Source organism: Ovis aries, chromosome 15 (genome assembly GCF_016772045.2).
Source record: "Ovis aries strain OAR_USU_Benz2616 breed Rambouillet chromosome 15, ARS-UI_Ramb_v3.0, whole genome shotgun sequence".
NCBI lineage: Eukaryota > Metazoa > Chordata > Mammalia > Artiodactyla > Bovidae > Ovis > Ovis aries.
The window spans coordinates 33,815,770-33,837,753 of record NC_056068.1 but is presented as its reverse complement, the minus strand read 5'-3'; the positions used below and the strand labels follow the sequence as shown (position 1 = coordinate 33,837,753).

The window sequence follows — 21,984 nt, the reverse complement described above, 5'->3', positions numbered from 1 at the left end:
CCCTCTATGTGCACATATATGAAGAAGAGGCAGCATGAAGGTTAGGTTTAGACCTTAGAATATTCTGCCTCAGATTATCTTTCACTTCCTACTATCACGACTCTGAGCAACTTATTAAACAGTGTTTTCCTTACCTACAAAATGAAGACAGATGTTATGACAGTTCTTAACAGTCATAAGGATTAAAGAATACAAAGCTATTCTAAGAATTAAAGAAATATCAAGAACAGTGTTTGGCACATATTAACGGCTGTGTGTGTGCGCTCTCAGTGGTGTCCGACTCCTTGTGACCCCATGGACTGTAGCCCACCCGGCTCCTCTGTCCATGGGGTTTTCCAGGCAAGAATACTGGAGTGGGTTGCCATTTCCTTCTCCAGGGGATCTTCCCGACCCAGGGATCAAACCCTCGTTTCTTGTATCTCCTGCATTGGCAGCCAGGTTCTTCACCAGTCTGGCAACACTGGAAGCCCATTAACTGCTGTAAAAAATGCTATTATTATGTGTAAGGCATCATTTTGTAGGTCATGGAAAATAAAGACATGAATCAGACAAGGATCTCTGTCTGATCTCAAGCATCTCTCAACATGTTCACAATCTGGAAAGTAAGAGTCAGTATAAACTACGTTTAAAAGTAGAAAATGACAGCTCTTAGAAGTCAATATTAAATGCTACAGAAACAAAGACCAGAGAACGCTCATTTCCTTCCGGGGCTGGTGAGAGAAAACTGACTCAACAGCAAGGGTTTTTTGCTGACACTTGAAATTCAAACAGATTCAGGATGCACAGAAGAGAGGGTTCTGGTTCAGCTCAACTCACCAAACATGGACCACATGCAGCGATGGCAACAGGGTGAAAGGACACAGGTCGCAGACACTTTTGCTGAGGGATTCGAGGCAACACAGTGAAAAGGTGAACGTGAAACCGGAGGCCTACGCTAAATCCACGGCAACAACCTCTGCAGAGTGCACAGGCTCCTCCCCCAACAGGAGGAGCCTGGTCCTCTCTCCTCCCATTTTCAGGACATTTTTTTCACCACCATCTTTAAAGGTGAGATAGAGGCCAACCACTCCCATCCGCCACTCAACTCCATGAAATGATCTTTGTTGAGCAGAATTTCCAGAGATTCAGATACGACCTCTCTCTCAAAAAAAACAAAACAAAACAAAAAACCTCTCAGCTCCTCTCTTACATGAGCCTTTTCAAATGATACAGGCCACCTGGACACTGGGCAGCTTGCCCTGCCCTCTACATCAATCTGCCAGGCTTCTGAGGTCATGAAGAAAGGCCACCACCACAGCAGGGTGTTTACAGAGGAGTGTGGGAGGCTTGGGGCTTCCCTGTGGTTCAGTGGTCCGTCTGCCAATGCAGGAGACACAAAAGACAGGAGTTTGATCCCTGGGTGGGGAAGATCCCCTGGAGGAGGAAACAGCAACCCACTCCAGCATTTTTGCCTGGAGAATCCCATGGACAGAGGAGCCTGGTGGGCTACAGTCCAAAGAATCAGAAAATTACTGAGGTGATTCAGCAGGCATGCGTGCACGTGGGAGGCTGGAAGGTCAAGGGCTACATCCAGAGTGAGTCCATTTCAGTCAAGGCCTCGGAGAGGCAGGTGACCAGTGTGGGTTCTGCAGCTTAAGGAAGGTAAGAAGAATTTAGAGGAAGGCCAGCAGAGGTTGCTCACAGATAAAAATATTTTGTCAGAAAGTCTGATTTGGGGTGACTTAGCCTGGGCACCAAATGACCCAAAGTCAGCTTAACAACGCAAGGAAGCAGTTGTATAAGCAACCATTTTTTGCCTTTTCCTCAGAAGAGCTAGAAAAGGGACGAGGAAGACTAAAAGTCTCTCCTGTTATAAATTCAAGCTGCTGATAAAATTCACTATAGAAATTCAATTTTGAAACAGCAGACGGAGTTACCAAATAAGGTGGGGGAAATGCTTCTTTACATTCCAGAATGTCCCTAAGGGAAACTAGCTGAAGTGAACTGAATCCAGAGTCCTGGTTTTGTTTCTCTGCCAGCAAGGCAGTGCTGGGAGCTTATCCTAGAAGGTCACACTAAACCAGGAATGTTGGCTGGAAAAAAATCCATTCCATCTGAGGCAGCGTACACCCCAGAGGCAGAAATTCACAGGCCAGAGCAGGAAGCTCTGCAATGCAGTCTAGGTAAATTCCCATCATCCACTGGTAAATTCCCATGATCCCACTGGTCTCTCTTCCCCACCCACCTTCATCCCTGGGCACTGGCAGGAAGGACGTTCAGCCTAAACACACAAGCTACTGGGAAGGTGTCCTTTTGTCCTCTATGAAGTACCGCTTCACTCTGAGGGAAATTAAATTTGGCAGGTTTTTTGAGCTGGTGCTTCATAAGCAGAAACAACTCTTTCTTACCCAGATGACACTACTGTGACTCCCAAACCCAGAAGGGGTTTGAGAAATTCTGGAGATTCCAAGCAGTTATGGGGATGTGTGAGCTGTCATTTAGTATTTCCAGAGCCTGGTGGAATCTGTACATTTACCCACACTAAGGCTGTGCCTCATTTTTTGCATTTGTTTTGGCCTGTAATCAGAGCAATTTAGTGTGTTGATACCAATTATCTTATGCTAATTAGAAGCTCTGAAAAGCTCAGTGTGGCTTTGATTGATGTATGTCTTTGATTAGTACAAGTGGGGGAAGAAATCATTTGAAGCAGCAGATGTAACAGAATTACTCTGAAAGTGTTAGTCGCTCAGTAGCGTCTCAGTCTTTGTGACCCCAGACTGTAGCCTGCCAGGCTCCACTGTCCATGGGATTTCCCAGGCAAGAATACTGGAGTGGGTTGTCATTCCCTTCTCCAGAGGATCTTCTCAACCCAGGGACTGAACCTGGGTCTCTCGCAGTGGCAGGCAGATTCTCTGCCATCTGAACTATCAAGGAAGGCTGTCTCTAGTACGGAGACAGACAAACCTAGGTTCACCCCCGGCTTTGCTTCTTATTGGCCCTATAAGTTTGACAAGTCATTTACCCTCTCTCAGCCTATTTCCCTGGAAAATAAGAACAATAACACACCATTTATAGAACTGTACTGAGGCTTAAGTTGTGAGTAATCTAATCACAATACCTGACTTCAGGATTTGGAGTCTGGTAGATTCAAGTTTTGCCACTTAGCACAGTGATATCGGGCAAATTATTTTCCCAAGTGTCAGACAAGGATATTCTACATGACTTTAAAGACTGTAATGAGGATTAGAAATGGTAGAAACCATCTACCATTTGTAAACATCTAGGGTCATGTTGGGCTTCTCAGGTGGCTCAGTGGTAAAGAATTCCCCTGCCAATGCAGGAGACTCAAAAGACTCAGATTCGATGGGGAAGTGGGGAAGATCCCCTGGAGTAGGAAATGACAACTCATTCCAGTATTGTTGCCTGGAAAATTCCATAGCGAGGCCACAGTCCACAGGATTGCAATGAGTCAGACACAACTGAGGACACACACAGGTCCATGTTGGGGCCTTGGCAGGTGTACCTGAAATGCTGGACATTCATTGGACTTTAATAGTCACAGTTACTTCGGCAGATAAATACTTTGAAACATCCAATACATGGAAGGGAAACAGCAGAAGAGACCTTTATGGTAAAAGTGTTGAGAGCCACTGACTTGAAAAGTAGACTCACACCATCACTGACAAAAGACCGAGTTTTCATGTTGGATTATATGCACCTGCAAAATGACTCTGGCATCTACCATTTTAGTTTAAGTAAGAAGGGTGTCTGGAGGGAGAAAGGCAGGTAGCAAATAAGTAGAGGATAAAAGGGAATAGTTTCTGTTTGTCATCTGGCAAGCGGCTATAAGAAAGTCTAATAATAGAAAGAAAGTAAACAGATGTGATTTGAGACACTGCCAAGGACTGCCAGCTTTTTACACAACATACCTGAATATTCTCAAATACTACTTAGAAAATTACATGCTATGCATGAAAATGAATGATATGTCTGCAAAGATAGCAGGGACTGCTTCTGCTTAATGATTCCCCTGGGAACAAGTAGCAAGGTGGGTAGCTGGTCAAAGATTCAGGGATTCAGAATCCAGCTAAATGTCTTTCAACTCACTACAACTCACTATCCTCCTCTATTTAGGTTTTGCTGTTGCTTTTGGCTGTGCTGCCCCGCTTATGAGATTTTTAATTCCCCAAAAAGGGATCCAAGACTCTTCAGAGTCCCTTGGACAGCAAGGAGATCAAATCAGTCAATCTTAAAGGAAATCAACACTGAATACTCATTGGAAGGACGGATGTTAAAGTTGAAGCTCCAATACTTTGGCCACGTGATGTGAACAGCTGACTTATTGGAAAAAAACCGAGGCTGGGAAAGATTGAAAGCAGAAGGGAAAGAGAGCAAAAAGGATGAGGTGGTAGGATGGCATCACTGATGCAATGGACATGAACTTGAGCAAACTCTGGGAGATGCAGAGGGACAGGGAACCATGGCAGGCTGCAGTGCCTGGGGTCGCAAAGAGTTGGACATGACTGGGCAACTGAACAACAACCAAACCAGGGATCGAACCCATGCCCTTGGCAGTCAAAGCACAGTCTCACCCCTGGACAGCCAGGGAATTCCTAATACTTCTCTATTTAATAGCTTTTTTGCCTGTAAACATATCCATGTCTCTGACTTTTAAAAAAATCTCTCCCTATCTCCTTTATGCTTCCTTCCTTTCCTTCAGGGCCATTTTTAAATTGAACAAACACATTATTTGGTGATTGCCAAACTTCATCACAATTGTATCACAGATTTACATCTAATGTGTTGTGATGATTAAGTGGTTATTAAAAATAAAGAAAAGATACTTATCTCCCTATTTCAAGCATATCTCATTTATTCTGATTTTTCTAGGTAATTTAAAATTCTTCATCTTAAAACATTTAAAATATTATCACATCTAACGCTCCTTTGTGTGTGCGCGTGCGTGCTCAGTCATGTTCGACTCTGTGTGAGCCTATGGACTGTAGCCCACCAGCTCTTCTGTCCGTGGGATTTTTAGGCAAGAATACTGGAATGCGTTGTCATTTCTTCTTCCAGGGGATCTCCCGATCCTGGGATCAAACCTGTGTCTCCTGAGTCTCCTGCATTGGCAGGTGGATTCTTTACCACTGAGCCACGTGGGAAGCTTCTACGGCCATCAGTAAACTTTAACTTACTTAAAAAAAAAAAAAAACAAACTATCAGGATAAGCTAGGAGCTTTACTATGCAGATTCTTTGGCCTCTTCCTCCAATTTATGAAGTCAGAGGCTGAGCCTACTCAAGAATACATCTTTTTAAAAAGTGTCCAGTGATTCTGAGGGGCAACCAAGATTGAGACCTCTGCCTCTATTCGTCACCACTGACTCGTGAATTAGTTGTTGCAACCTGGACCACACTCCTACCCTGCCTTGCCATCAACCAGGACCTCTGTTACTGCCAGCCAATGACAATAGTTATTTATCTATCCTAACCTCATTTAACCACCCAGGCAGTTCTGCCACTGATGATTATTCCCATTCTTTAAACTTCACCCTTTTTGCCTTCTATGATACAACCATCTGCTGGTTCTTGGATTTTATCCTGTTTATGGGTTTCTCTTCTTTTTTAGCAAACTTTGTGGACTCTTCTGTTTGGTCCTAAAATGTTTCCAAGGACTCATTAAGCCACTCATTTAATAAATTATCTGATACCCATCATGAAAGCATTAGTGGCTCAGTCGTGTCCGAGTCTTTGTGGCAGTTGCCTCTGTCCATGGAATTCTCAATACTGGAATGGATAGCCATTCCCTTCTCCAGGGGATCTTCCCTGACCCAGGGATCAAACCTGGGTCTCCTAAATTGCAGTAGATTCTTTATTGTCTGAGCCACCAGAGAAGTCCATAATACCAACTATAGACTGGGCATTGTTTTAGAATTTAGATATGAAATACAGAGTAGTAAACAAAACTGAAGAAACCTCTATGCCTCAGTTAAATTCAGTTCAGCCACCCAGTCGTGTCCGACTCTGTGCGACCCCATGGACTGCAGCACGCCAGGCCTCCCTGTCCATCACCAACTCCCAGAGTTTACTCAAACTCATGTCCACTGAGTCAGTGATGCCATTCAACCATCTCATCCTCTGATGTCCCCTTCTCCTCCTGCCTTCAATCTTTCCCAGTATCAGGGCCTTTTCCAATGAGTCACTTCTTCACATCAGGTGGCCAAAGTATTGGAGTTTCAGCTTCAGCATCAGCTGCTGAAGCTGAAACTCCACACCTCAATGAGTTCACATTTTATTGGGCATCTTGCTCTTCCAAGCTTTATGCCCAGGGAGCCTAGGTTTTGTGGATCTATGAAGTTGTTATAGTACACATTCATGGGAGAGGATTTATAGCTCTCATCTGATTCTCAAATAGAGAATGTAATCCACAGGAGATTAAAATCCACTGCAATATATCTCTGAGAGAATCATATCCGCATGCAAAGCTTCAATCATGATGGGCACATTGATGACACCCAAAGATAGCAGAGAGCTGAGCAGTCATTAGTCAAATGTGGTTACTTCAATTCAGTAAAAATTCACTTCCTTGGGACTCCCCTGGTGGTTCCGTGGCTGGGAGTCCACATTCCCAGTGCAAGAGGCCCAGGTTCAACTCCTGGTCAGAAAGCTAGATCCCATATGCTGCAACTAAAGACCCTGCACGCCACAACCAAGACCCAGTGCAGCCAAAGGAATAAATCAATAAATGAAATATATTTGTAAATTCAGTTCTTTAGTTGTACTAGTTACATTTCAAGAACTTGGTAACTACATGTGACTACTAGCTTCCATATTAGCACAACTAGAAAGCTTTATTACACAGCTTAGAGGCTTTCAGATCAAACGTAGGATTTGAGTTCCAGCTCTGCCTCTTGTAATCTGAGTAACTTAGAGCAGCTTGTTAACTAACCTCTCTTTACATTCTTGCCCCCTTGTCTTTTAAAATGTAAGTCACTTCACAGACCTGTTTGGAGGACTATGCAAGTTAATGATATAAAGCACTTAATAGAAGTCTTGGCAAGTAATAAGTACCACAAAAATGTTAATAATACTTATATATATATATATTTGTTTGTTTATGTATTTGGCCAGCACATGGGATCTCTGATCTTCAGTGTAGCCCTATGGGATTTTTAGTTGTGGCATGTGGGATCTAGTTCTCTGATCAGGGATTGAACTCAGGCCCCTGCATTGGGAGGGTGGACACTTGGCCACCGGACCACATGGGAAGTCCTCAGTAATACTTATTTTTATTATCATACATTTGCCATGGGGCATCCCTGGTAGCTCAGCTGGTCAAGAATCCACTGCTTTCAGGAGACCCCAGTTCTGTTCTTGGGTGGGAAAGATCCCCTGGAGAAGGGATAGGCTACCCACTCCAGTTTTCTTGAACTTCCCTGGTGGCTCAGATGGTAAAGAATCCACCTGCAATGTGGGAGACTTGGGTTCGATCCCTGGGTTGGGAAGATCCCCTAGAGCTGGGGATGGCAACCCACTCCAGTATTCTTGCCTGGAGAATCCCATGGTCAGAGGAGCCTGGCAGGCTGCAGTCTGTGGGGTCACCAAGAGTTGAACACAACTGAGCAACTAAGCACAGCACAGCACATTTGCCGTGGTTCTGGACTCTCTCGGGTGCAACAGGAATCTCAAACTGAGCGTGGCCAAAAATGAATTCACCATCTTTCTGTCCTCTCCCTTTGACTCCACAATTAAGGGTGCAGTAAAATTAGAAATGCACATCCTCATCAACTTCACACCAGGTCCTGCAGATGCTACCTTACTGTCTCTCAAAGGGGTTTCCCTCATAGCTCAGCTGGTAAAGAATCTGCCTGCAATGCAGGAGACCCCGGTTCAATTCCTGGGTTCGGAAGACCCCCTGGAGAAGGGATAGGCTACCCACTCCAGACCCCCTGGAGAAGGGATAGGCTACCCACTCCAGTATTCTTGGACTTTCCTTGTGGCTCAGCTGGTAAAGAATCAGACTGCAATGCAGGAGACCTGATCCCTAGGTTGGGAAGATCCCCTGGAGAAGGGAAAGGCTACCCACTACAGTATTCTGGCTTGGAGAATTCCATGGACTGTATAGTCCATGGGGTCGCAAAGTGTCAGACACCACTAAGCGACTTTCTCTATCCCTCTAGGGCATCCCATCCTCCATTCATCACTCTGGCCGCCACTGCCTGAGGTCAAGCTCTCATCACTCCTGACGGGGATTACTCTAATAGGCTCCTAACTGCTTTGCCCATTGCCAACCCGGCCCTGCTCCAGTCTGTCCTTGACACTGATACAACAGCGTTCTTCTTGAAATGCAGATTTGATCATGCTCTTCCCTGGTGGCTCAGAGGTTAAAGCATCTGCCTCCAATGCGGGAGACCCGGGTTCAATCCCTGGGTCAGGAAGATCCCCTGGAGAAGGAAATGGCAATCCACTCCAGTATTCTTGCCTGGAGAATCCCATGGATGGAGAAGCCTAGTAGGTTACAGTCCACGGGGTCGCAAAGAGTTGGACACAACTGAGCAACTTCACCTTCACCTTCCCAGCTTAAAATCCTTCAGGCGTCCCCTAATTTCAGAACAAAGCTCAAACTCCTGACTTTAGACTTAAAACTAAGTTACAAAAGCCCAATAAGCTGATTGTCATCTACTTCCCAGTGCCCACATGTCCCGCATGCACTTCAGAATTTCACTCCCCACTCTGGTCCTTCCAGTTGTCTGGCTTTGCCTGTGCTCTTCTCCGGCCTAGTATCAATATATCCTTTCCTTCACTCCCCTCTTTGCTTCACTCATTCCTATCACTGAGGCAGGAGAGGGCTCTAGTTTTAGATGGTCAGTGTATGGATGTGAGAGTTGGTCCATAAAGGCTGAGCGCCGAAGAATTGATGCTTTTGAACTGTGGTACTGGAGAAGACTCAAGAGTCCTGTGGACTGCAAGGAGATCAAACCAGCCAATCCTAAAGGAAATCAATCCTGAATATTCATTGGAAGGACTGATGCTGCAGCTGAAGCTCCAATACTTATGCCACCTGATGCAAAAAGCCAACTCATTGGAAAAGACTCTGAGGCTGGGAAAGATTGAAGGCCAAAGGAGAAGGGGGCAGTAGAGGATGAGATGTTTAGCTAGCATCACTGAGACTCAATGGACATGAATCTGAGCAGACTCTGGGAAATAGCAGAAAGAGAAGCCTGGTGTGCTGCAGTCCATGGGGTTGCAAAGAGTCGGACACAGTTTAGCAACTGAACAACAACAACATCCAAATCGCAACTTTTCCACCTACTCATTTCACCCTCTATAAAATGGGGATGATACAGGCATTACATATTTTGTTCCTGAATTTGCCGTGTGGTTTGGGGTGGGTAATTTATCTTCTCCATCTCTCCCATCACATTCACTCATTTGTACTTTGTACTCCTTAAATAAAAGATGTTATAAATTTAAAAAAAAATGGGATGACAAAAATATCTTTTTCACCTGGGTGTTGTGAAAATTAAATAAATTAGTACCTACAGAATACTTAGAAAGGTATCTGGCATTGAGTGATACTCAACATTAAAGCTATTATCATCCTCCAAAAGTAGTACCTTCTCAGGGAAATCTTCCCTGATGGCCACCGCCCACACAGTGGTCCTGTATCACACTGTACTTCCCTTTATCCCCACACTGCTCTTCCTCCCTGGGATACAGGAATTACCGATTCCGTGCCCTATACCTTCCATCACACTGTTAGTTATTTGAGAGCAAAGATCCTATTTCATGTGTCATTTCTTTTCATCCCCAGGGCCCAGAATTGTGCTTAGCACATGATAGATGTACACTATGTGTCTGATAAATTAACACACAAGAGCTTCCCTGGTGGTACAGTGGATAAGAATCCACTGGCCGATGCAGGAGACACAGATTTGAGCCCTGGTCCAGGAAGATCCCACATGCCTTGGAGCAGCTAAGTCTGTGTGCCACAACTCCTGAAGCCCATTCGCCTATAGCCTGTGCTCCGGAACAAGAGAAGCCACTGCAATGAGAAGCCCATGAACAGCTATAGTGCATCTCCCACATGACCGAACTAGAGAAAGCCCATGCACAGCAATGGAGACCCAGCACAGCCAAAAATAAACAACAAAAAAGAACACACACACAAGGCTTGTCTTTTCTGTGACATCTCCACTTCTGATGAATACTCCCCAGCCAGTCCAGAAAACACTTTGCGGAGTACAGTATTACCCGCTTCCTCCGGATTACAATGTGCTTCCACAGGTTCATCAACCTTTCCTCAATACCTGTGTTCCAAGTCTCCTGCTAGGCCTTACTGGATGTGCAGGGCCCAGCCTGTGACCTCCAGAAGCCCACCAGCCTATAGAAATTCCTCATGGTTCACTCATCCATTCATGCTTGCAGCAGACCAAGCGTCAAGTTTTGGTGCCCTGGAGATGCCAACTTGAATTAGATGCATTCGAACCTTCCACATAAAGCCGCCCCTGCAAGAAAACCCACGGGGGCTGGCATGGGCCTCCTAACACCAGCCCCACCTCTGTGCCAAAGCTGCGACCCAGCTCTCAGGTATGTGATGTGAAGAAGCTGTACCTTGTGCTTGACAGAGCCTCTGTCAGAGGGCACACAGGAAAGAACATGCCCCTCCAATTAGACATCACAGGGAAACGTCAGTGTGAAAAGACTTTGGAGTCCACGCCTCCAAATTTGTGTTTGCTTCTGTCTTTCTAAGGTGAAATTAAGAGTATTAAATTTTCTTTTTTTATTTAAAAATTTAAAATTTTTTATATATTTTACTGAGATATAATTGACATAAATCATTATATTTCAGGTATACAATATTCGATTTTGTATGTATTGCAAAACAATCAACACAGTAAGTCTAATTAATATCCATCACCTACATAATTACAACTTTTTTCCTGTGATGAGAGCTGAACTTTTATGATTTACTCTCTCAGCACTTGCAAATACACAATATAATGTTGTTAACTACAGTCATCATGCTGTAAATTATACCCCTGTGACTTATTCATTTATAACTGAACATTAGTACCCTTTTTGGGGGCTGACATTGGTATTCCTTTTTTTTTTAATTGTTATTGAAGCATAGTTGATTTAAATTGTTGTGTTAGTGTCTGGTATACAGCAAAGTGATTCAGTTACACATATGTATATAAATGTATTACATATATGTGTACACATATGTATTCAGTTATATATGCATATAAGTACATTATTCTTTTCAATTATGCACATATATACAAAAGTACATATTCTTTTCCATTATAGTTTATTACATGATATTGTATGAAATCCGTGTGCTATACAGTAGGACTGTGTTATTTACCTATTTCATATAAAGTCGTTTGTACTTGCTAATCCCAAACAATGAGTTTAAAATTTTCATGCTTATTTCCAGCTCTCATGTATACAGAAAATCAAGCTTTGATTGAAAAAAAGTTTCTTCTCTTGAAAGCTTTGATTGAAAAAAAAAAGTTTCTTCTCTTGAAAGCTTTGATTATAAAAAAAAAAGTTTCTTCTCTTAAAAGCCCTGCTCTGAGATAGTTTTCACAAAGGGTAAAGAATCCCTCACCCATGACAGAATTCTAGGCCTCTGGTCTCACATAATGAAAAGAACTACACTCACCTCATTACATCCCTCGGATGGGGCCTGAAGAGACGGGGCAAGGAGTACTTGGGTCAGCTTAAACTCTCTTCAGTTGCTCTCAGCTAAAGGAATATACTGCCTTTTTCCAGTTTCCCACATCCCAGTAGTATCTTTGGCTTCAATCACTACTTAGCTTCACAGTGAAATCTTAGGTCCAGTGAAGTAAATACAACTTCACCAGGTCTCCTACTAGTAAACTCAGGAGGTCACGAGCCCGATGAGTTGTTTTCCAGGACTTGAAGCCTCTGAGAATTCACTAAGACCTTGGGCAGCAGAGTCTCAAAGGCCAGCCAGCCCCCTGTGGCCCCTCCCGCCTTTAGAAAAACCGCTCGTTCCCAATCCAGTTTCAGGAAGCTGCAAAGGGCTCTTAAACCCCAGGAGAGCCAGAAGCCATTTCGTCCACAGATAACCCCCAAATACGATCTTCAAAAAAAATTTTTTGCCACACTGCACAGCTTGTGGGATCTTAGTTCCCCAACAAGGGATCAAATCCAGGCCCCTGGCTGTGGAGTCCTAACCACTGGGCCACCAAGGAAGTCCCTTGGACAATCCTCTTGATCCTGGTCCTTTTATCTAAAGCACTCAAAATGAGAAGCTAAAGTTCCCTCTCTGATGTCAGAGGGGTAAGTCAGGAGATTTGTTCTGCAGATATCCCCACTTCCTCCTCACCAAGAACCCTTACTCACATTCTCAACTATCACATTTTGAAAGAGATAACTCATGAGAGACTATCTGTCTCCTGGCTAATTTGCATGTGTGTTTTTAGTGAAAGGCACTCAACTGTCATTCAGCTCAGCATCCAATAATGCGCCTCAATACCCTGGGTTAACAGAATTTGAATCAGACAATGTGTGGTTTCTATTAAGCCTTTGGATATTTTGTAGATGCCTAAAGGAATCCCACACTCCAAGGAACCACTGACTTTGGTAATCAATATGCCAAAGAATGCTCAAACTACCGCATAATTGCACTCATCTCACATGCTACTAAAGTCATGCTCAAAATTCTCCAAGCCAGGCTTCAGCAATACATGAACCGTGAACTCCCTGACATTCAAGCTGGTTTTAGAAAAGGCAGAGGAACCAGAGATCAAATTGCCAACATCCACTGGATCATGGAAAAGCAAGAGTTCCAGAAAAACATCTATTTCTGCTTTATTGACTATGCCAAAGCCTTTGACTGTGTGCATCACAATAAACTGTGAAAAATTCTGAAAGAGATGGGAATACCAGAACACCTGACCTGCCTCTTGAGAAATCTGTATGCAGGTCAGGAAGCAACATTTAGAACTGGACATAGAACAACAGACTGGTTCTGAATAGGAAAAGGAGTACATCAAAGCTGTATATTGTCACCCTGCTTATTTAACATCTATGCAGAGTACATCATGAGAAACGCTGGACTGGAAGAAACACAAGCTGGAATCAAGATTGCCGGGAGAAATATCAATAACCTCAGATATGCAGATGACACCACCGTTATGGCAGAAAGTGAAGAGGAACTAAAAAGCCTCTTGATTAAAGTGAAAGAGGAGAGTGAAAAAGTTGGCCTAAAGCTCAACATGCAGAAAACGAAGATCATGGCATCCGGTCCCATCACTTCATGGGAAATAGATGGGAAACAGTGAAAACAGTGCCAGACTTTATGTTTTGGGGCTCCAGAATCACTGCAGATGGTGACTGTAGCCATGAAATTAAAAGACGCTTACTCCTTGGAAGGAAAGTTATGACCAACCTAGATAGCATATTCAAAAGCAGAGACATTACTTTGCTGACTAAGGTCCGTCTAGTCAAGGCTATGGTTTTTCCAGTGGTCACGTATGGATGTGAGAGTTGGACTGTGAAGAAGGCTGAGCGCCGAAGAATTGATGCATTTGAACTGTGGTGTTGGAGAAGACTCTTGAGAGTCCCTTGGACTGCAAGGAGATCCAACCAGTCCATTCTGAAGGAGATCAGCCCTGGGATTTCTTTGGAAGCAATGATGCTGAAGCTGAAACTCCAGTACTTTGGCCACCTCATGCGAAGAGTTGACTCATTGGAAAAAACTCTGATGCTGGGAGGGATTGGGGGCAGGAGGAGAAGGGGACAACCAAGGATGAGATGGCTGGATGGCATCATAGACTCGATGGACGTGAGTCTGAGTGAACTCTGGGAGATGGTGATGGACAGGGAGGCCTGGCATGCTGCGATTCATGGGGTCGCAAAGAGTTGGACACGACTGAGCGACTAAACTGAACTGATATAAACTGGGTTTCCTGGATCTCCTCTGGCTTCTCTTCTGCTGTTATTCAGCCACTCAGTTGTGTTTGACTCTTTGCGACCCCATGGACTGCAGCACGCCAGGCTTCCCCATCCTTCCCTATCTCCCAGAGTTTGCTCGAATTCATGTCCATTAAGTTGATGATGCCATTCAACCATCTCATCTTCTGTCGCCCCCTTCTCCTCCTACTGTCGATCTTTCCCAGCATCAGGGTCTTTCCCAGTGAGTCAGCTCTTCACATCAGGTGGCCAAAGTACTGGAGCTTTGTACCGTCCCCTTCTCATCTCTACAAATTCTCTCTCAGTGATCTCATGCAAGTCCATGGCCTCAACAACCCACATGCTGACTCCCAATCCTGTACCACCAGCTTGGATCATTCCACCAACCATCAGTTCCCTGGATCCAGCTCTTTACAGAACATGACCAAAACCCTGCCTCCATGAACTCCTCAAACAGCATGTCCAAAACTATCTTCTCCTTTCCTCACTCTCACCTCTTCTAGCAAATAACTCACATCTGCCTTCCTTCACTCAGCCACCTGTACCACGATCCATCCACTTAGTTGTACAAAGAAGAAACTCAGAAATAGTTCTGGCAGTTCCCTCTCCTCCACTCCCCACCTCCAAGCTGTCGCTGAGTTCTGCTGCTCCTACCTTTGATACACCTACTATATCCATTGCTTCCTCCCTCCCTATCCTGTCCTTGCCCTGGTCATTCCAGACTGGTTGCATAACTGACTTAAAACATTTAAAAAAATAGGTTCCTATTCCCTCACTTGTAAGGATTCTGATGCTGGGGGTCTGGGTGGAGCTTGAAGGATTTTTAAGGCACATCTTAAATCTGTAAACCACTTTAAGTCCTACCCTACTGAAATGGTCTCTTAACTGTGCTGAAAAAAAAAATTTTTAACAACCAATCAGAAAAGAAACTGATTTGTATCATCTGCTGAGTTTTGTGCTGTAAATACTCCCACAGTGGTTGATTTCAAGCACCAATGCGATGTCACTAAAACACACACACACACACACATACACACACACACACACACACACACACACTGGGGAAGCACAGTTGGTAGAGGCAAGCTCATCCCACAAAGAATGGACTAGACCATCACCTTTATCTTCTAAAACAACCTCTTCCCAGGTTAAAGTCTTTTGAAGGTTTCCCCTAATGTCACAGATGACAGTCCAAAAATCTTTGTCACAAACAAGGTCTTACAAGATGAAACCAACTTCTTCTCAACTTACCCAACAGGAAGTCCTGTCTAAGCCCCAAAGTTCTGTTGACACTGAGTCAGTTGTTTCCCCCAAATACACTATGTCCACTCACTCCTCCAAGCTTTGTCCATATTGGCCTCTAAATATCTATTCTACACGAACCCACAGTGTGTTAGTCACTCAGTCATGTCCAACTCTTTGAGACCCCATGGACCATAGCACACCAGGCTCCTCTGTCCATGGAATTCTCCAGGTAAGAATACTGGAGTGGGTTTCCATTTCCTTCTCCACACGAACCCACAGACTCCACCTCAAAAACTGCATTTCCCAATACCTCCCTGGTGGTCCAGTGGTTAGGACTCTACTTGCAATGCAAGCAGAGTAGCTTCAATCCCCAGCTGGGTAACTATGATCCCACATGCCTCGAGACATGGCCAAAAAATAAAAACACATAAAAAATTACAATAATATTGCTGTCTCTCCAGGGTCTAGCTTGTTGGTTTTCTCTTCTTACCTGACCCAAAGCTCTGTTCCCTTGGAGCCACGGAGCTACGACAAGTCCAAGCCTTAGCAGGTATTGCCAGTGATACTGGTGGCCCTGCCCTAGCCTTGGAGATAATCCTTTGGCTGCATCAGAGAAACCCTTCTTTAGCACAGACGCTGTTTTTTCCAGTGTATTCAAGCTACTGCACACTAACATGTTGTGTTTAATACTAATGGTAATCCGTAACATTTAAACAGTGTTTTCCAGCCTACAAAGTGCTCTCTTGTACATTTTTCCATCTGACCTTTCCAACTTTATAAAGTATATACATATATACACACACATACATACACACACTCCAATCCTCATTTTAAAGATGAAGGGGACTTCCCTGGTGGTCCAGTGGCCAAGACTCCACACTCCCAGTGTAAGGGGCCCAGTTTGATCCCTGGTCAGGGAGCTAGATCGCACATGTTGCAACTAAGAGTTGGCACATCACAACTAAGGCAAATAAATAGTTAGAAAATGCAGCCAAATAAATAAATAGTAAAATAAGTATTTTTTTAAAATAAATAAAGATGATGAAAATAAGGACTCAAGGGAATATATGACATGTCTAAGCATAAACAATTGGTAAGTCAAACAGTGAGGATTTCCATCCAGGTTCTCTAACCCTGAACTCTTTATTATTTCACCTTGAGTTGGACCATAGCTTTCACTTAAAACTGGGAAGGGGTGGGAGGCAGGAATGACTTCAGTGATGAGACTGGGGAAGATATGAACTTGGGGGTGGGTTTGCTGGGAAGGGCCTGAATGTTCATTCTGTTGAGATTGTCCATTGTTTCTCTTCTGCAGGAGGCAGCCCTCAGCCAGAAAGCAAGGCCATCTGGGAAGTCCAAAGCCACAAAAACCTTGAAATGAGAAGTGATGAGAGTTAGCCCTAACCAGTCAATGGGCACTGACGTGAGATGGGACCAGAGAAATAAACAAGTGTTTGACGATACCTGAAAAACACAACTTATGCTTCAGAGTCGAGCTGTTTCATCAAGCAGCTGGTGAAAAAGTCACAGTCACGCCAAATAAGCCAGAGCAACGTGCCCGGAGAGAGAGTAGGAGTTCCTAGAGCCAGAGCCTGGCCCAAAGACACTTCTAGGAAGCCAGTGGAAGGTTGGCCTGAGCCCAAGGGGGAGGCTTGTAAGACCAGAAAGGCCAAGACCACCCCATTTAGGTCTGAGAGCAGGACTCAGAAGGGGCAGGTCAGCCACAGACCAGAAATTCAGGTGCCCTGAGAGCCTCTGCACAGAAATAAGCACAGAAACACTTGGCAGTGCCGCCTTGATTCCACTGCCAGCCAAGGTGGGGGAAGCTTCATTTAGGAGCGAATGGGGAGTAGGCTGGGCAGCTGATGCTCCAGAAACAACTGGTGAATTCCTACAGGAATGCTTCAGATTCTGCCCCCTCCCCAAAACGAAGAAGGTGGCCAGAGTTTATTTTACAGCTAATTAAAGATCCAACTGAATTAAAAATAAATATGTTTTCAAGACATTTGATTACTGTGGCTTCCCAACTGGCAGTTAATTTTGTCACCACCTGTTTCCCTCTAGTTAACAGAATTCAAACCCCTGAAGCTCAAAGTGTTTGAGTCCTAAAGTTTACAGTAGGCAAGATACAGAAGCCTTGGGTTCTGCCCCAGGGACTGAGGACAGAGGCACCCAAGGGGAGAAAGGACAAGGCATCTGGAAAGAAGGGCAAACTCTTGAGTCTTACAGGACAAAGCACACAGGGGAGTGGGGTGTTTATGCAGAAACCCTACTGCAAACAAATGGTCAGATGCCACGTAGGGACCATGGCCTTTAAGGACAGAGTGAGAGTGTGCTCTATTCCAGAATCAGTCTTTCCAGTCTCCTTGTCTCCCCTTCCCTGACCCACCTCCACTCCCATCCCCAAATTCATTTGTCCTTAGCCCCAGGAAAAACTGGTTCAAGGTATAACTGTTATCGTGGTTTTTTATTTTGTTCTGTTTTGTTTTCCAATTAAAAGAAATAAAAAGTCTTGTTTTTGTTTCAGTTGCTCAGTCATGTCCAACTCTTTGCTACCTAAGGACTGTAGCCTGCCAGGCTCCTCTGTCCATGGAATTCTCCAGGCAAGAATACCACCTGATGCAAAGGGCCAACTCATTGGAAAAGACCCTGAGGCTGGGAAAGATTGAGGGCAAGAGGAGAAGGGGGTGACAGAGGATGAGATGGTTGGATGGCATCACCGACTCAACGAACATGAGTCCAGGAGATAGTAGGGAAGGACAGGGAAGCCTGGTGTGATGCAGTTCATGGAGTCGCAAAGAGTCGGGACACAAATTAGCAAATGAACAACAACAACAAAAACAGTCCTAACCAAGAACTCTGGTCATTAACCAACCGACTGAAGCGACGTAGCAGCAGCAGCAGCAGCAGCAGCGGCAGCAGCAGAGCCCCTCAGGGGCCTGGGAAGAAACAGCACTGACTGGACCTGGACTGGGGACACCTGGGTGGACTGGGGACACCTGATCTGTTTGCACAAATGATTTTCCACCCAGGAAGTAATGCCTATCTTTTCAGCTAAGCACTCCTGACAACTTTCTGATAAGGTATACACCACTCATTGCTCACTTTTTACTAGCAAGAAGGCAACTGGTACTGGAATACCTTGAGAATATGAGAATTATAAACAATATTATATGAGAATATAATTATGAGAATTATATAGGTATGAGACTAGTGAACAAAAAATAACAGAAATTGAATAAATCATAAATCATTTTCATATAAGGATGTTAAAGAAACAACCTCCCACCCCGCCCATCACATCCTATCCTATATTCTATTAACCCTCTTTATTTCTGCTCTAGGATTAACATACATAGACAAAGGCATAAAATAGATTTTGATGATCTACAAAGTGGATAATTCATTCACTCAAAATTTATTTAAAGAACTCTTTAAATGGCAGCATATAAACAGGGAAAAGATGAGAAAGCAGACTTTAGATGGACCAGGTACTGTGCTAAAAAGTATGGGACACAAAGTACCCTAAGATCTTACCCTCAAAAATCTTAATGTGTGCTGAGAAATGAAGCAGAAAAGTTAATAGTTAATAAGCTATTTATGAGACCAAAAGTTTGTTTCATAGAGGAAGGGGAAACTAACATGTACTGAGTGTCCACTATATGCATTTTTCATCTGATTTCACTTATAAGACAGTATTTGAAGAAAATGTATTTTAATTCAAATTCTAATCTATTCATCTTATTTATAGCAAGAATACAAGTGCACCATTTTATGCTACCAAGTATCCACATCTGTCCTGATTCCACTGTAACTATAACCCACCTATGCCTTTCTTTATTATCCAGATTCTATTTGTATTTCCTGGGAATTTTCATTTTTAACTTTTTATTTATTGGAGTGCAGCCAATTAACAATGTTGTAATAGTTCAGGTGGACAGCAAGGGACTCAGCCACACATATACATATATCTATTCTCCCCCAAACTCCCCTCCCATCTAGGCTGCCACATATTGAACACAGTTCCATGTGCTATACTGCAGGTCCTTGTTGGTTACCTATTTTAAAGACAGCAGAGGTGGCGCAATGGTAAAGAATCTACCTACCTACCAATGGAGAAGCTAAGGGTTCAATCCCTGGGTTGGGAGGGTCCCCTGGAGAAGGAAATGGCAACCTACTCCAGGATTCTTGCCCGGAGAACTGAATGGACAGAGGAGCCTGGCGGGCTACAGTCCATGCAGCCGCCAAGAGTCAGACACGACTTAGTAACTAAACAACAACATGTTTGATCTCAAACTCCCTCACTATCTGTCCCCCCCATTCTTCTCCCCGGAAACCATAAGTTACAATGACATTCTTTCTGACCAGCAGACCACCTCTGAACAAACTTCTTTAAATGCTTTTCCCAGCTCAGGGCTAGGCAGGCAATTGCATTGACGATGCCAGAAGCTCACAAAACTGCTGAGCCCTCTATGTAACTCTGCTGGGCTAAGAGCATTAAGATGCTCATACACTGTATGGGAGCAGAAATCAGCATCCTAAAATACATCTCTTTTAAGGGTGATTCCCCGGTAGCTCAACAGTAAGGAATCCACCTGTAGTGTAGGAGCCGCAGGAGACATGGGCTCAATCCCTGGGTTGGGAAGATCCCCTGGAGGAGGAAACGGCAACCCACTCCAGCATTCTTGCCTGGAGAATCCCACGGACAGAGGAGCCTGGTAGGCTACAGTCCATGGGGTCACAAAGAGTCGGACACGACTGAGCGACTTAGTACGTAAGCATGCACACTGTCACATAAATATTTTAAGCTGGTTCTTTTCTGAGAAACAGCAGACCTGGGAAGGACTCTAAAAACCAACTAGAAGTTGCCCTTTTGAAAGAGACACTGACATCTGTAAGAGAATTCTCCATCTACAAGGTGGTCTCTGTCATCACCTGGAAGAGGAGGAGAACAAATCTCTAGAAACTCTTACTAGTGGAAAAGATAACTACTTAAATCTACACCACCATCACCCTTGTTCACTGTGCCTTTCCTGCGACTCTCCCACCCTCAGCATCCTCTTCTGTCTTTAGATGAGGATGGTATTTATGGAGAGGCCTTGGGGCCACTGTGGCAAATTACTGTTTTCCTGAATTTTTCCCATGTGTACATGCTATTAAACTTTTGTTTGATTTTTTCTCCTGGTTTAGCCTTTTTTTTCTTTTTTTTCTTTTTGGCTGTGCCACACAGCTTGTGGAATCCTAGTTCCCCGACCAGGGATCAAACCTGGGTCATGACAGTGAAAGCAGAAAGTCTTAACCACTGGGCCACCAAGGAAGTCCCTAATTTTCTCCTATTATTCTGTCTCATGTCAGTTTCATTCTTAGGCCAGTCAGAAGAACCTAGAAGGATACAGGAAATTTTTCTTCCTTCCCCAACAATGCACATCACTAGTTAAGGAGATCTGATTCAGAGATGGGAAGAAGTTACAGGAGCCCAGAGGGCTAGTCCAGAAGCTCCGCTTTCTTTCTGTAATCACCATCTGCAGAGCTGACACCTTGAAGTATCCCACCGGTACATACACACCCTATACACTTTATCACTCAAAATGCTCCTATTCATTTCTGTCTTTTCTGCTCATCACCCACATTTCAGCAATAAACAGTGTGCGTCGGGGGGGCTTTCCTTGTTTCATTAGCTAGGCTCCTTTAGAGCAAAAAAGCCACCTAGGGACTTCCGTGGTGGCCCAGTGGCTAAGAATCCACTGAGAATGCAAGAGACACCAGTTTGATCCCTGGTCCAGGAAGAGCCCTCATGCCACAGAATACCTAAGCCGGTGCACCACAACCACCGAACTAGCGTGCCACAAGTACTTAAGCCCGAATGCCTAGAGAAGCCACCACAGTGAGAAGCCCGCGCACAGCAACTAGAGAGCAGTCCCAACTAGAGAAAGCCCGCACACAGCAATGAAGACCCAGCGCGGCTATCAATCAATCAGTTAAAAGGCCATCTGCTCCAGACTCTGTTTTACATCCAGTTTCTTCTCCAGGCAAGTCTAGTAAGAAGGTAACGAGTGATACTGCATGGGCAGGCTCCATTCCTGACTCAGCTGAGAGAGTCTCATTTGCATGAGATAAGTGGGTATCCAGTTGCCCCCAAGAGGGCCAATATTCACCCCGAATGGGTCAGACTATTACAGTTTCATCATACTTCTTGAAGTTACCGCAGTTCCCCTTTGATTATCCCCCTCTCCACCAGCTGTATTCACTTCCTCTCTATTCACTTCACCCCACAATCAAGCTTCCAATTCTACCACTTGATACAAACTGTTCTCTTATCAAAGGTCACCGATGACTACTTCGTGGCCTTTTTTCCTATCTCAATTCTTTCTGACATTTCTACAACATCTGGAATCACGATTCCTTCTTGCGGTAAAAAGTACCCTTGGCTTCATTTCAGTATTTAGTGAAATAACCTTGGGCATTCAAAGTGGCATTTCTGGGGCACTTTCTATGTGCCAGGCTCCATTTGAGAGAGAACACCAAAATTAAAAAGGAAAAAGATACAGTCCATCCTTAAGGAATTTACCACCTAATAGAGAAACAGACAGTCCATCGGACACTGAGATCACACACAGTGAAATAACTGTTGCAAGCAGGCAGGGTTCGGGAAGTGTGTGTTCAAAGCTCGGGACCCACAACCAGACAAAGGACACTTGGGGTGGCATGGGAACATGAACAGCGCTTCACAAAGAAGGAAGCATTTGAGCTGACATTTGAAAGACGGGTAAAATTTTACGAGTAGACCATATTCCAAATGGAGAGGTTGGCAC

General features: G+C 44.3%; 1 protein-coding gene across 5 annotated transcripts in view; it reads right to left on the bottom strand.

Annotated features, from left to right (window-relative positions):
• GRAMD1B (GRAM domain containing 1B) overlaps positions 1-21,984 on the bottom strand; it is a 202,476-nt gene that overhangs the window by 145,133 nt on the left and 35,359 nt on the right. Inside the window, exon 1 of one of the 5 annotated variants that reach the window (XM_042233007.1) lies at positions 817-923. The exons of the other annotated variants lie outside the window; for them this stretch is intronic. The gene's annotated coding sequence lies outside the window, so the exon portion shown is untranslated. Of the gene's footprint in view, positions 1-816; positions 924-21,984 lie in introns of those variants that run through there. 5 annotated transcript variants of the gene reach the window in all.